Raw genomic sequence first — 12,658 nt, forward strand, 5'->3', positions numbered from 1 at the left:
CTGATCTTTGTCCTGCAGGGTTAATCATTTCCTCATCTTTTTTCCCTGATAATCTCCTATCTCAAAGAGAAATCCCAAAATAAGTAAAACACTGACAATGTCTCTTTAAAACGATTTGTTATTTTCCCGTGGAATGGGATACAGCCAGGGCTTGGAAGGTTCACATTTAGAAACCCACTTTGGGAGCTGGCTACAAGACCTCTACTGACAACAGTAAGATGTATGTAGTCAAATCCCTGGGCTAAAATTTATTTGATGCCACAAAATGCTGATATCAATCTCTGCACGAGCTGCATTGTATGATTAAAAACCCCACTGTGGCTGCTGTCATAGTAACAAATGTGAAATTACTTTAAGACCTAACCACTACGACAATAGCTCTTTTAAAATGCATCCTCAAACACAAAAGAAATAACAAATAATGACAACTGTGTTTGCTAGCCTAATAGGAGACCACAGTTAACAACCCATCTTATAATGACTCAAATTGGTTTTCGTTAGCCACGGGATTTAAAAAACTTAGCTCCAAAATGTAAGAAGTGTAAGAAGAAAATTATGTGAAAGACCTATATAGGTCTACAAAGCCCAATTCAAACACAAAATAATCTAAAACATGATCAATAGAGATTGAAATTAGAAAGTCAAGGTAGAGTTCTGATGTGTTTTAATCTCAATATGGATTTGACCATAAAGAAAGAAAATATGCCTAATCATCAATAAATAGAAATCAAACAAACGGATAAAGAGATCAGAACCAACCTAATCAGATTATAATAGGACTTGAAAACACATCTTAAGCAGAAATATCTATTTAGAATACAGTTTGAAATATACTTTACCCCATCAGAACTATACAGTCCTTACTATAAAACTAAACTTGTAATTCCACTTTGGATGAACATCCAAGATTTGATGAAAGAAATAAAATGAGCTTGTTTAAAAAGGTGATCACAGTAAGACGAACCCACAAAGTAAATCATGGACAGAATGTAATAGTTAGACTTTAGTATGGTTCTATTCAGGAGTTTAACAATCTGTCAAGAACAATAAAAGTATCTTCTCAGTATTGAGTGGTCCCAGGATCTACTGACCTGCTATTCAGATGCCTGGACACAAAACTGAAATCCTGGTATATGAGGGGTCGCTAAGTCATGGTAACAATCTAAAAATCTAATTTCACGATGAGAGTGAACAGGGGAAAACGGGCGGGAGGAAACACTATATTCAATCAAATTGAATTGACTGGCAACACGATGTTATTTTACCAGTGTTTATAAAAAGAATTAAATGGCACCTTTTCTACAAAACTGTACGGTCGCATCTGTAATCACACCCAGACATTTACCCTCACGTGAGTATTTTTATAAGCCAATTGTCAGATTTTGTCACTACATCGTGAGCTATATAATATCAAGCCAAATAATGAAGTTTAACTCCACTTTATGGATGAGGGTTCCTCATACCCACCCCTCCTACTCTCCTAGTCACCAAACTGAGAGGAACAGTTTAAATTACTGAAACAGAGGTGAATGATAAACAGCATGGCCGCTTCAACTGAAACTATGTTCACTCCCTAATTCTTCTTGCCTGTTAGTCACTGTGTTGTTATTTTGCTATACACACACCCTGAGGCCAAAACCATGAAAATAAGCCAAAATAAATGGACAAGAAAAATGTCTTCTCCCTAGCTTACGATGCTATTTTTGTTTTTATTGGAATAAAAGAGGCTGCCAAGTTCTGATGTCACTACAGTAATTTCATGGCCTGATAAAAGTAGTATTTTATCCATTAAACATCTGTCCCCCTTGCCAAATTTACCTCCAAGCAGGCCGTGTGTACAATTACTCATTAAGCCAATAACTGCCAGGCATTTCCCTGGCAAGAGACAGAAGCCAGAATTGCACTTTTTAGTGCCTACATATCCGAGAGAACACCTGCGATAGTGAGTATTTTAAAACCAGACAAAACTTGGTATCACCTCTCCAGACACCAAATGTTGCACAGAAGAAAAATACACATTTTAAATATATATAATCGTTTTAAAAATTCATCCATTTAAATTTTTTAACACTAAAAAATTCAAAAACTGAAAAAAAAACTGTTAAAATATCATGCAAACATTCCAATAATGAGACATTTAACTTTTTTTTTTCTTTGTCTAAAGCGTTCTTTAATCTTCATTATTTGAAGCTGTGGTCTACCTGAATTTGACATGAAGAATCAGACTTTAACTGGATTTTTAAAAACTTTTTTAATGTTTATTTATTCTTGAGAAAGAGAGAGAGAGAGGCAGAAGAGACAGAGCGCAAGTGGGGGGAGAGGGGCAGAGAGAGAGGGAGACACAGAATCCGAAGCAGGCTCCAGGCTCTGAGCTGGCAGCAAAGAGTTCGACGCGGGGCTCAAACCCATGAACCGCGAGATCGTGACCTGAGCTGAACCGACTGAGCCGCCCAGGCACCACTTTCACTGGATTTTTAAGAGCAGACTGTATGTTGAAATCACGCATGGGTCTAGAGAGGACAGTTTAGCATCTTGCTACTCAGTAGGGTCCAGGCAACATCATCAACACCATTTGGAAACTCGCTACAAAGGGAGAATCTTGGGATTCACCCCGGACTCATTAAATCATTTTAAACAGCCCCCAAGAGGGCCACCTGGGTGGCTGTCAGTTAAGCAACTGAGTTTGGCTCAGGTCATCATCTCGGAGTCCGTGAGTTCAAGCCCCAAGTTGGGCTCTGTGCTGACAGCTCAGAGCCTGGAGCCTGCTTCAGATTCTGTGTCTCCCTCGCTCTCTGCCCCTCCCCAATTCTTACTCTGTCTCTCCCTCAAAAATAATAAATAAGCATTTAAAAAAAATGAAAAGAAAAAAAAAACAGCTCCCAAGAAATCCAAAAGCACAGTGAGACTTCAGAAGCACTGTGGTTAACGCTCGGATACATTCAGCCATTTGGGTATTTAGTACTCGTTAGGCATAGTGCGAGTAAGGGGGTGAGAGGGATGATCACACATAGAGGGGACAGCACATCATCTGTCCTTAAGGAGAAAGACGAGGATGAGCAGACATGTAAACAATGATGATACAGTATAAGGCAAAGGGGAGAGAGAGTTCCCAGCCTGCAAGACAGAAAGCAAAGTACATTCAAGTGATTCAAAGTAGCTAAAGACGGCAGTAGCATCCAGTAGGTAGAGCACCTGTACACCCCACTGAAGACCTGGGCCTTAATAAGTGAGCGATTCAGGGTCTCCGGAGAAATCGACTTTAAGGAGAGCAGTCACATGATCGGATTTATGTTTTAGGAAGATTGCTACTCTGGTAACACGGAGAAAAATGGATGATTTGGAGTGGGGGCAAAACCCCCACTGGAGATAGGGAGGCGACCCAGAAGCAGTTTCAGCAGAAGACCAAAAGTTGGGTTTTTTGGTCACACATTCGAAATCTCCGCTCACCCCTCTCCCATTTTGGAAAGGCGGCTGGAGGGGTAAAAGGTAATGGTGACATAGCAGACCTGCTTATAGGTTACAGGGAGGCAACGGAGGGTTTATTTATATGTGTACATGAACACAAAACAGTAAAAGCTCAGTAAACTCAGTATACTATACTTTTCTGCTTACAAAATAAAGATTATTTCAGTGATTCAGGATTCTACATTACCTTCAGCCATTGTTAAGTATCAATTATTAACACGAGTTAACATATATTTACAGATACAAGATATGTACATGGTTAGATTAAGTAACTATGGGCCTCAGAAAATATCCCAGATATAGTTTTTTTGCTTGGATAAGTCACTTTATCCCCCCAGGATGAGTGATTTCTCTCTCTCGAAATTCAAGTACAGAAAAGTAGGGTGGAGGAGAGAAGGCAGAGAGAGAAGATGTATATTTATTCATTTTTACAGTACACCTGTTGTAAGAGTGAAGAAATACACCTGGGCCAGCAGATGGCCTCAAGAAACTTCTCAGATGTATACCTACATCAAGAGGGAGCAAATACTATACTTGGAAAGTATTATCACTGCTGATGCTGGCACACGTAGAATACTGGGAAGTTTCTATTTTCTCTTTATGTAAGAAAGACAGAAAAGAGTAGCTGACATTTAGTTGTTAGTGATATAAACGAAGAATTACATTTAAAGTGAACAAAGCCAGCAAGCTGAGGCAGTCCTCAACTTTAAACTCGGGTTGGTTTGAGAAAATGTATGGACTCAGTGGCTGTTTGGACATTTTTGACACATTTTTCTCCCTCCAAAATCATGCCTGTATTGGTTATGTAGAATCACTACGTAGTAAAAGCCCATTTCATGGAGTCTCACTACTGCAAGGCTCTCAGAGGTCGTGTAGGTCAATCTCTCACTCAAGGAAGAGATCCCTTCCCCAGTGTCTTTCGCAAATGTCCAGTAATCAGGGGCTCGTGTCCCTTCAAAAGAGCATTCTCTATCATGAGGCAGCTCTATTTGACAGACAGTTCTCCTTTCTTTTGAAACAAAATCTGCATCTTTTGAGCGCCCCATACAGGGCAGAAGATGAATCATTTATCACTATTTCAACCCCCATCCCCTTGAAATCTGGGCCACCGGGGGTCTGATTTAAGAAGGAAAGGGGGTCAGCTTGCCCCTCTGGGATCCAGGGGAAGCCATCCATGCACGTGGCTGTATGCCAAGAACGACCTTGCGTCAAGGAGTATGAAGCAATAAGACTTAATGAAATTACAAAAGCTGAAGAATACAATGTCTCCTAAGGAGAAAAGTGGCTTGTGTTCCAGCAGGACACCCAGAAAATCCTTCATCAACATTTCCAAGGACAGAAATATAATAAACTATTTACCTCAACCACAACCCCCTCAAAATGAACAAACAAACAAACAAAGAACCTTCTAATTCATCAACATCATCTTGCATTCTTGTTTCACTGTTTGGTGAAATAAACTTTATTTAGCACATCAGGCTAGTAGCCAAAAGTCTTCTTCTTGAAGCAAGCAGCCCTGTTCTTCAAAATTTTTCTGTAGCATCACATCCTACTCCACTTTCTTCCATTTTTGGTGTATTTTTGTTTTCAAAAGAATATTACGTTATTTGTTTTCTTCTAAGACTCTCATGCTAGTGCTAGCTGGTGTTTTCTTCTGTACGTTTCTAAGTATTGATTATGGCATTAAATCCTAAGCACGAAAAGATCTAAGCTACCTTAGATGATCCTTCTTCTCTGTTTTGGGGCTCTCTTCCTTCCCTTCTAAACACACACACACACAGAAGGACAGTTAACAACAGGTTTGGTTTATGTAATTATGACTGAGAGCAACTATTCAACCCCATTTTAATATTTATGTACAAAAATAAGGTCATGGTAAATTTTCAAGCTAGCCACTAGGATCCGATTTTCAAATAATGTGAGAAGAAGTGTCCTTTTCTTTTTTCCCAGTGACCACATATCCAATGTGCCGATAAAATGAACTACTACCAATTTCAAAACACACAAAAACTTTAAATAACAATTTAAAAAGCACAAATTACTACCATACACAATAACATGGATGAATCTCACAGACCTTATGAGCAGTGCAAGAAACCACATATAAAAGAGTACATGCCATAGGAATCCACTTTTATGAGTATAGCTGGAGAACAGGCAAAACTAATCTCTGGTCAGATGAGGCGCAACAGTGGCTGCCTGATGGGGGTGGCAGGGTTGTCTGGGAAGGGGCACCAGGAGAACTTCGAGGTGAAAGAAATATTCTAGATCTTGATCTGGGTAATAGTTGCCACCCATATGTGCATATGTAAAACTTCATCCAGCTGTGCACTTAGTGTACATTAACTGCACGCTCATGTACATTTTTATATCACACAATCAACTAGGAAAAATGCAACATTGTTTCCAAGCACCTTTCAGTTCAACTGCAAAATTAAGAGCACATTACATCTATAGCTCTTGCATGTACCCATACGATTACTAACTTCTGAGAATTCCTTACTATGTTAGTCCTTAAAAGAAACCAACTCTGGATCAGAGTAATATGTACAGAAGGAGTTAAGTAAAAGTAATAGGAGCCAACACTCACATGTTACAGTTTTAGCATATCCCAAGCGACTTACTTTCATTATCCCATGTAATCCCCACAACTGTGGTAAGAGATACTATTGTTATCCCCATTTTACAGATGAGGAAACCAAGACTTCGGTCAAGCTCGCTTCCCCAAATAAAAAAAGGTGAGCGAGTATCTAACAAGAATAGGTAGCTGAAAAGCAAGCTTTGTAGATCAACTTTTGAATGCTGTTTGTAGTAGGGTAATATAAAAATAAAATCAACCACATGGTTCCAAGCAACAAAACGGTAAGCAGAATATTTCTACGCTCAGTCATATGACCTGTATATTTCTTTACCCTCTGACGTAAGATACAAGGAACTTCACTGTCCCTTAATCCTATGATTGAAAGGCACATCATTCTAGCTCTCAAGAACTGAAGTCCCTATTCACATTCTGACCAATATTCGGCAGAACAAAATGTGCTTTAGGGGTAGTTTTTTATGATCTCTGGCCATCAAAATATATCACACAGCAAAAGCCACTAAAAACCTGTGAACCAAGACTGGCACAATGCTAACTTGCAGTGTTGACCCCAATGCATGCAAGGGTCCTTTCAATTTGGTCGTGCTAGGATTAAGGTGAGAAAAAATTAAACACAGTCTCTAAAAGGCTTCTTTATTTTCCCAACACTCAGTATTGTGAGAATTTGGGAGAGGACTACATGGTAATAGGATGGAGAGAACTGTGACACACAACAGGATTATAATCAGGAACAAAATATATCAAATTGCCCAGCAAATACACTACTGAGTTCTGCATCAGTGGAAAACTAGCACCAGAATGCAAATTCATTTTTAACTCTTCTTGGAATATGGAAATTGATTAATGATACTATCCAAGATTCAGAACTGCCCTTCCTGGAAAAGTACACAAGAAACAAACTGGGCAAATATCCTGAAAAATGTTTGTATCCAAAAATTATTTGGGGCAGCTGCGAGGGCGGGTGGCTGGGGAGGAGGACACACTCATGTTTCTCAAAAATTTTGCTCCAAAGACTTTATAGAATGTTTTTGGTAGATATATTTTCATTTACTTGTGGCTGCAAGCGAAGTCTGCAAAGCAATGCCTTAAAAAATACTAAAGATCAGACCTCTCAATAAGACACCAGGAAAGAGACATATACCCTAAATGAATTTGAATCCTTCAATAATGCAACAAGAATGCAATGAAATCGTATAAAAACAAAAGAGAAAAGTGAAATATGCCTATTCAAACAAGCATTTCATCTCTGCAAAGCAACGTGCTTCACATAAAAGTCTGATTTTGCCCTCAGTTTAAAAAGTTATTAGAACAATACATCAGCCCTTACCGGCAAGACCAAACTGTAACACAATTTTATATATTTATCAAAAGATCATTCAGAGAAAACTTACCAAGTCTTCAACGTGTAGATGCTTGTGCTTCAGAGGGAGAGCAGAGAAGTGACTTTTTGTACTTAACAGTGGCGTTCAGTTCAGTGCTAAAAACACATCACCACAGTCCTGCTCGTAAGAGAGTCCTGACTAGCAATCTGCCTTCGGGTTGGGCTGTTTTCTCTTATAAGATAAGCTGTTAAGTCATGCCTTGATTTTAGATCTGCTAACATATGGAGTCTTCTAATGTAGCCTCTCTCCGCCCCCTCCCTCCACCGCCCCATCACCACTCAGCTCCAATCCCTCTACACACACACACACACACACACACACACACACACACACACACACACACACAAAAGGCACTGCAGGGCAGAAATTCCTCAGGTGCTCGCTAATGTTATTCCCAGGGTCTTGGAGCCGCTTCGGGGATCAAGAGATCTCATAGCCCCTGCTGGGGTAAGGAGCAGCGAGTCTGTTCCATTTAATCAAATACAGAATGAATTTTCAGCTCTATTCACTAGCTTGTCTCCAGGGCTCTCAAAAGGCACCAGGCAGCTAGAATCACACACATGTGGCTCTTTTAGGCAAGTATAATTAGTTTGATTTTAAAAAGCCACATTAATAATATCACCTCAGGACCATTATTCAGGGGACAGATGACAATGATACTGTATGTTTTAAGCCTGACAATGGGGGAAAGAGCACAAACAATGACGGAAAACTTGAAGGATTAAAAAAAAAAAAAAAAAAACCAACAAACCAGTTTTTCACTTAATTGTAATCCAATATTTTTAAAGTGACATTAAGTATATTCCATATACCATCTTTGAAGTTTAATTGAGAAGAATCAAAGCCCTCCTTGTCAGCCTCTTAAAAGTGAATTAATACCATATACACGACAAAAATGTATAAGTGGAATGTTTATAAATAAATAGGATATTTACATACAATATAAAATCCTGAATAAAAACAATAAAACATTATCTAATCCAATTAACAAAACTTCTTGGGGAAAAAAAAAAAAGCACTAACTGAAAATCACCATAAAATCAAGTCCTTCAAAGCAATCTATTTAGCAACCAGACTCCAAATTCTCTTTCTAATCTAATTAGTTCCTATTAAGTAGTAAGACCATATATCTTAAAGAAAGACTACCTTGGAGACAACTCCTCTGCTCTTGTGATGTGTTGCCTTATTTTTCCTTCTGCAAAGTACAAATGCTAATTACAAGGCCATAGCTAATGTAATTACATGTTATAAACAACCAATTTTTCAATTAGTTATTTTTAAGTTCCTATCCCAGTCTAATTTCCCTAAGATAATGTTTAATTCCTGAAATCATTTTCCCAGGATATACCTGGACACAATCACCAGTTTTTAGTCTAAGTTTTACAAAAGAAACCTTCCTAGAGAAGAAAACTTTTACTTCAACTTATATTTTGACAAACCCATAAATGAAATCGTCTAGAAAGTTAGGAGAGCATAAGGGCAAAGCGGAAAAGAGAAAAGCAGAAGACCTGGTCAACAAATTTTACCTGACCGCTTTAGAGCAAAGCCCTATGACAAGTTTCCACACAAAGCCTCCATCTATATATACCTTGCTGACAGGGGGCGGGGGAATCCTATCTTGAAGTGAACTTAATTCCTTACTTGCAAAGAAGGCAAAGGATAAGACTGATTTTAGAAGCCAACCTACACAAGCTAGATCAGTATGTTCCAAGTCCTAAGGGTTCTTTGTACTTCCCGGCTTGAGAGTCAGAGCTGTTTAAGTACTTTCCACAGAAGAGGAGGTTGATGAGAACCATAGCAATCAATCAAAGCATCCCAAGTGAGTTACTACACAAACAATAGCACAGTACTTCTAGTAACTGATTTTCCTGGTTGACTAAACTATTCAAACAAAGACAGATTTCCAAATACTATATCCGAGTTTTTGCATGAAAGTTAAACAATATACACTTGTGTGTTTTTTATGGAAATATAAATGTTTCTGCTCTACCCACTGCCAAGCACACACCCAGGGCACGTCTTTACAAAATGAAACAGGTTTTCTCCATCCTTCTCATATAACTTAAAGTATGAGGCAGTTTATTTCAACATGTGTATAACAGAAACTACAGTATTTGGTGCCTCTCTGGGTTCCTAAGAATGCTTTCTAGTTAAGCACTAATTTAAAATTTCCAGAATTTTTTTCTTTCATCTTGTCCTAAAAGTTGAACTACATTCCCCCTCCCATTTTCAGCTAAAATAGACTCCTTTTCAAAAAATGAGCTATAAAATGCAATAAAATGCTTAGACTTACACTGAGAATAAACCCATTTATTTCCCAGGTCCCCTCCCACCTTGTCCCTCTGTGACACTGCCCTTTAGGGACACCAGGTGTTAGCTGGGAGTCTGAGGGCAATGGTACCAGTGAGGCATGGAAACAGAATTGGCCTCTTTCATTTTTGCTGGCCACTGGCCTGAGAATAATCTCATGTTAGCTTTTAGTTCAACTTTCTGTTTCTCAAGGTGTTTGATTTAGGACACAGAGGCTGACTTTCTGTTATGATGTTCTCTAAATTCTAGATCTAAAGTGGAAAGCAGCCGGCCCTTAAGGCACCTGCCACCCTCTGTAGTCCTCACCAGGAAAAGCAGGCATTCTGGAGAAGAACTCCTTTTGGAGAGCCTTCCACCTGATTTGGTGGGGTTAGGGAGAACAATGAAGGCAAGGGCAAGGGAGTCTATCTATCCCCCTCAGTGATTTATTACTGAAATCCCTAGATGTGGAGAGAAAGCAACAAAGGTCTGGAAGCTGCAGACCGAGATAAATAGCGAGCTGTAATGTATTTAGCAAATGATAATGCAATCCACAGAAAGCTTTACAGAGAAGAAGGAAAAATACACTCCCTGGGGCTGGGAAGTCACTGAGCCTGGGAAGGCAAGAGAAAGATACATTGTGCAGGAAATTTCTCTTGCTTCTCCCTACACATAAATCACTGTCTCTCGCGGGGGCTCTGCGGGATGGAGGTTGAGAGAGGCGAGGGACCCCGCTCCGCTCCCTTGGGAAAACGTGCTGGCGCCCCTGACTCCCGGCTACGCTGGAGCTCACCTGCCCCCGCGGATCATTGTCAAAGAGATTTAATCGTGTTACTGACACCTCACCCCGCCTCCTCCCACGAGGTGGCTCAGCGTCCCCGAAGACGCGGAACGTCGCAGCTCCCCGGTGGGCATCCGTCAGCTGCCCTCCCCGGAACCCGCACGCAGTCCGGGATCCCTACGCCTTGCGGGGCGCACCGACCTGCCCTCCCGCGGACCTCCCGCTCCCAAGCCGCGTGGCCCCCAAGCCCGGGGTCCCCGGACCACCCCTCCCTCCGATCCTGCGGCGGGCCCACCCCCGCACCTCTCAGCGGGGCAGACTCAGTCCCCGGACCTCCTGCGCGGCAGCCGGCTCCGAAAACCACCCCCAGGTCATCCCCCGCGCGCTGGCGGCGGCTACGGCGGCGGCGGCTGCGATCCGAACGGGCCCCTCCATGCACAGAGCAGGGCAGCAGGAGGGCGCGGCGCCTCGCACGCCGGGGCGGGGACGCAGGGGCGGGCGGGCTGGCTAGCGCGGGGTCCCCGCTCTCCTCGCACCGAGCCGCGCGAGCCGGGCACCCGGGACTCAGGGGAGGGGAGCTGGGGGGGGCGGAGCCACCGGGGCGCGTCCCCGCGGCCGCGCTCCTCTCCGCTCAGGCGCGCGGGCGCGTAACCGGCGGGCTCGGGGCCAGCGAGCAGCACGCGAGGAGCGGGAGGAGGGAACCGGGCCGCAGAGGCCGCAGCGCCCCGCCGGCCCGCGCCCTGCCGGAGGGTGCGCGCGCAGCCTGCCAGATCAGCGACGGGGGGATGGGCCGTACCAATCTGCGGTGAGGGGGGGGGGGCGCTCCGTCCAGGAGCTTCTCCTCGTCCCCTTCCTGCTTGCTCTACGGGAAAGCGTCCCCAGGAAAGTTGAGTACGGTCTCTGCTTTGGTTTAGGACAGTGAGGCTGAGCGGCCTCAGCAACTCACGGAGACTCCAAGATGCCTGCACTCACTTTCCCCTCACCTTGCTTCCCCGGGAGAGGCGGCATTTCTGGCCCGTCCACAAATGGTCTCCACGCTCCCCAGTTTGCCCGCCCAGGTCCCGCCCCTCGCTCCTCTACCTAAGTTGTGTGTGGAGGCAATGAGTCCAACCCTTCTTTTGGCTCCTACCTGGGCTCTGCCTTCCGATTCCAGCTTCCCGCCGCTTAAGGCTCCTGAGCCTTTTCAGCACTTTCTGTGCGTCCTTTCTTAAGAAGCAGCTGCATCCCGCCGTGCATTCGTATACACGCAAGCAGGTAGCAAAACTCAAGAGACTAGGAGAGGCTCAGTGTCACCTGGTGAAACTAACCTGGTCTTTGGTCCCAGAGTCTTCCCACCTCGTCCTTTGGACCTGCCTCGAGTTATTTGATCTCACTGAACTTAAGTTGTTAAACGTGAAAAAGGGAAAAATAAATTCTATTTAAAGGTTGTTGTGAAGCCTAAGTATGATACTTGGTGAAAAGCACCTGACATTCACTGGGTATTTGAGAGCTGTGACTTCTATTACTAGCAGTTCTTTTTTCTTTCTTTCTTTCTTTTTTTTTTAACCACTGTCATTACTTGTTAATAGTTTAACTACAAAGGAGTCTAGTGAAAGTTCAAAACATTCAGTACTGGGATGACTGGCTGGCTCAGTTGGTAGAGTGAGTGACTCTTGATCTCCAGGTTGTGGGTTTGAGCACATGTTGCGTGGGTGTAGAGATTACTTAAAATCTTTAGGGGTGCCTAGGTGGCTCAGTCTGTCAAGCGTCCAGCTTTGGCTCAGGTCAGGATGTCATGATCGCGGTTAATGGGTTCAAGCCCTGCGCCTGGCTCTGTGCTGACAGCCCAGAGCCTGGAGCCTGCTTCTGATTCTGTGTCTCCTTCTCTCTCTGCCCCTCCCCTACTCACACTCTGTCACTCATGCTCTCTCTCAAAAATAAACATAAAAATAAATAAATAAAACAAAATCTCTGAACACACAAACACACACACACACACACACACACAACATTCAATAGTGAATTTCAGGAGAAATATGCCAGTCTCCCTTACCTTCTTACTTGAATTTCACAAAGAAATGCTTTGAAAGTGGTAGGGTTCAAACAGTTTAACTTTCTGCTTTTGCTATGTCCAAGATCTTTGTGAAAGCATTAGATCCTATG

General features: G+C 42.6%; 1 protein-coding gene across 3 annotated transcripts in view; it reads right to left on the reverse strand.

Annotated features, from left to right (window-relative positions):
• The window catches only part of CDON (cell adhesion associated, oncogene regulated), a 106,854-nt gene extending 95,518 nt beyond the window's left edge, over positions 1-11,336 (reverse strand). Inside the window, exon 1 of one of the 3 annotated variants that reach the window (XM_045483396.1) lies at positions 11,313-11,336. The gene's annotated coding sequence lies outside the window, so the exon portion shown is untranslated. Of the gene's footprint in view, positions 1-7,455; positions 7,680-10,819; positions 10,928-11,312 lie in introns of those variants that run through there. The other 2 variants (XM_045483394.1, XM_045483392.1) reach the window with 2 other exon arrangements.
• Between the last annotated feature and the right edge of the window lie 1,322 nt (positions 11,337-12,658).

This window comes from Leopardus geoffroyi, chromosome D1 (genome assembly GCF_018350155.1).
Source record: "Leopardus geoffroyi isolate Oge1 chromosome D1, O.geoffroyi_Oge1_pat1.0, whole genome shotgun sequence".
In the NCBI taxonomy this organism is placed as follows: Eukaryota; Metazoa; Chordata; class Mammalia; order Carnivora; family Felidae; genus Leopardus; species Leopardus geoffroyi.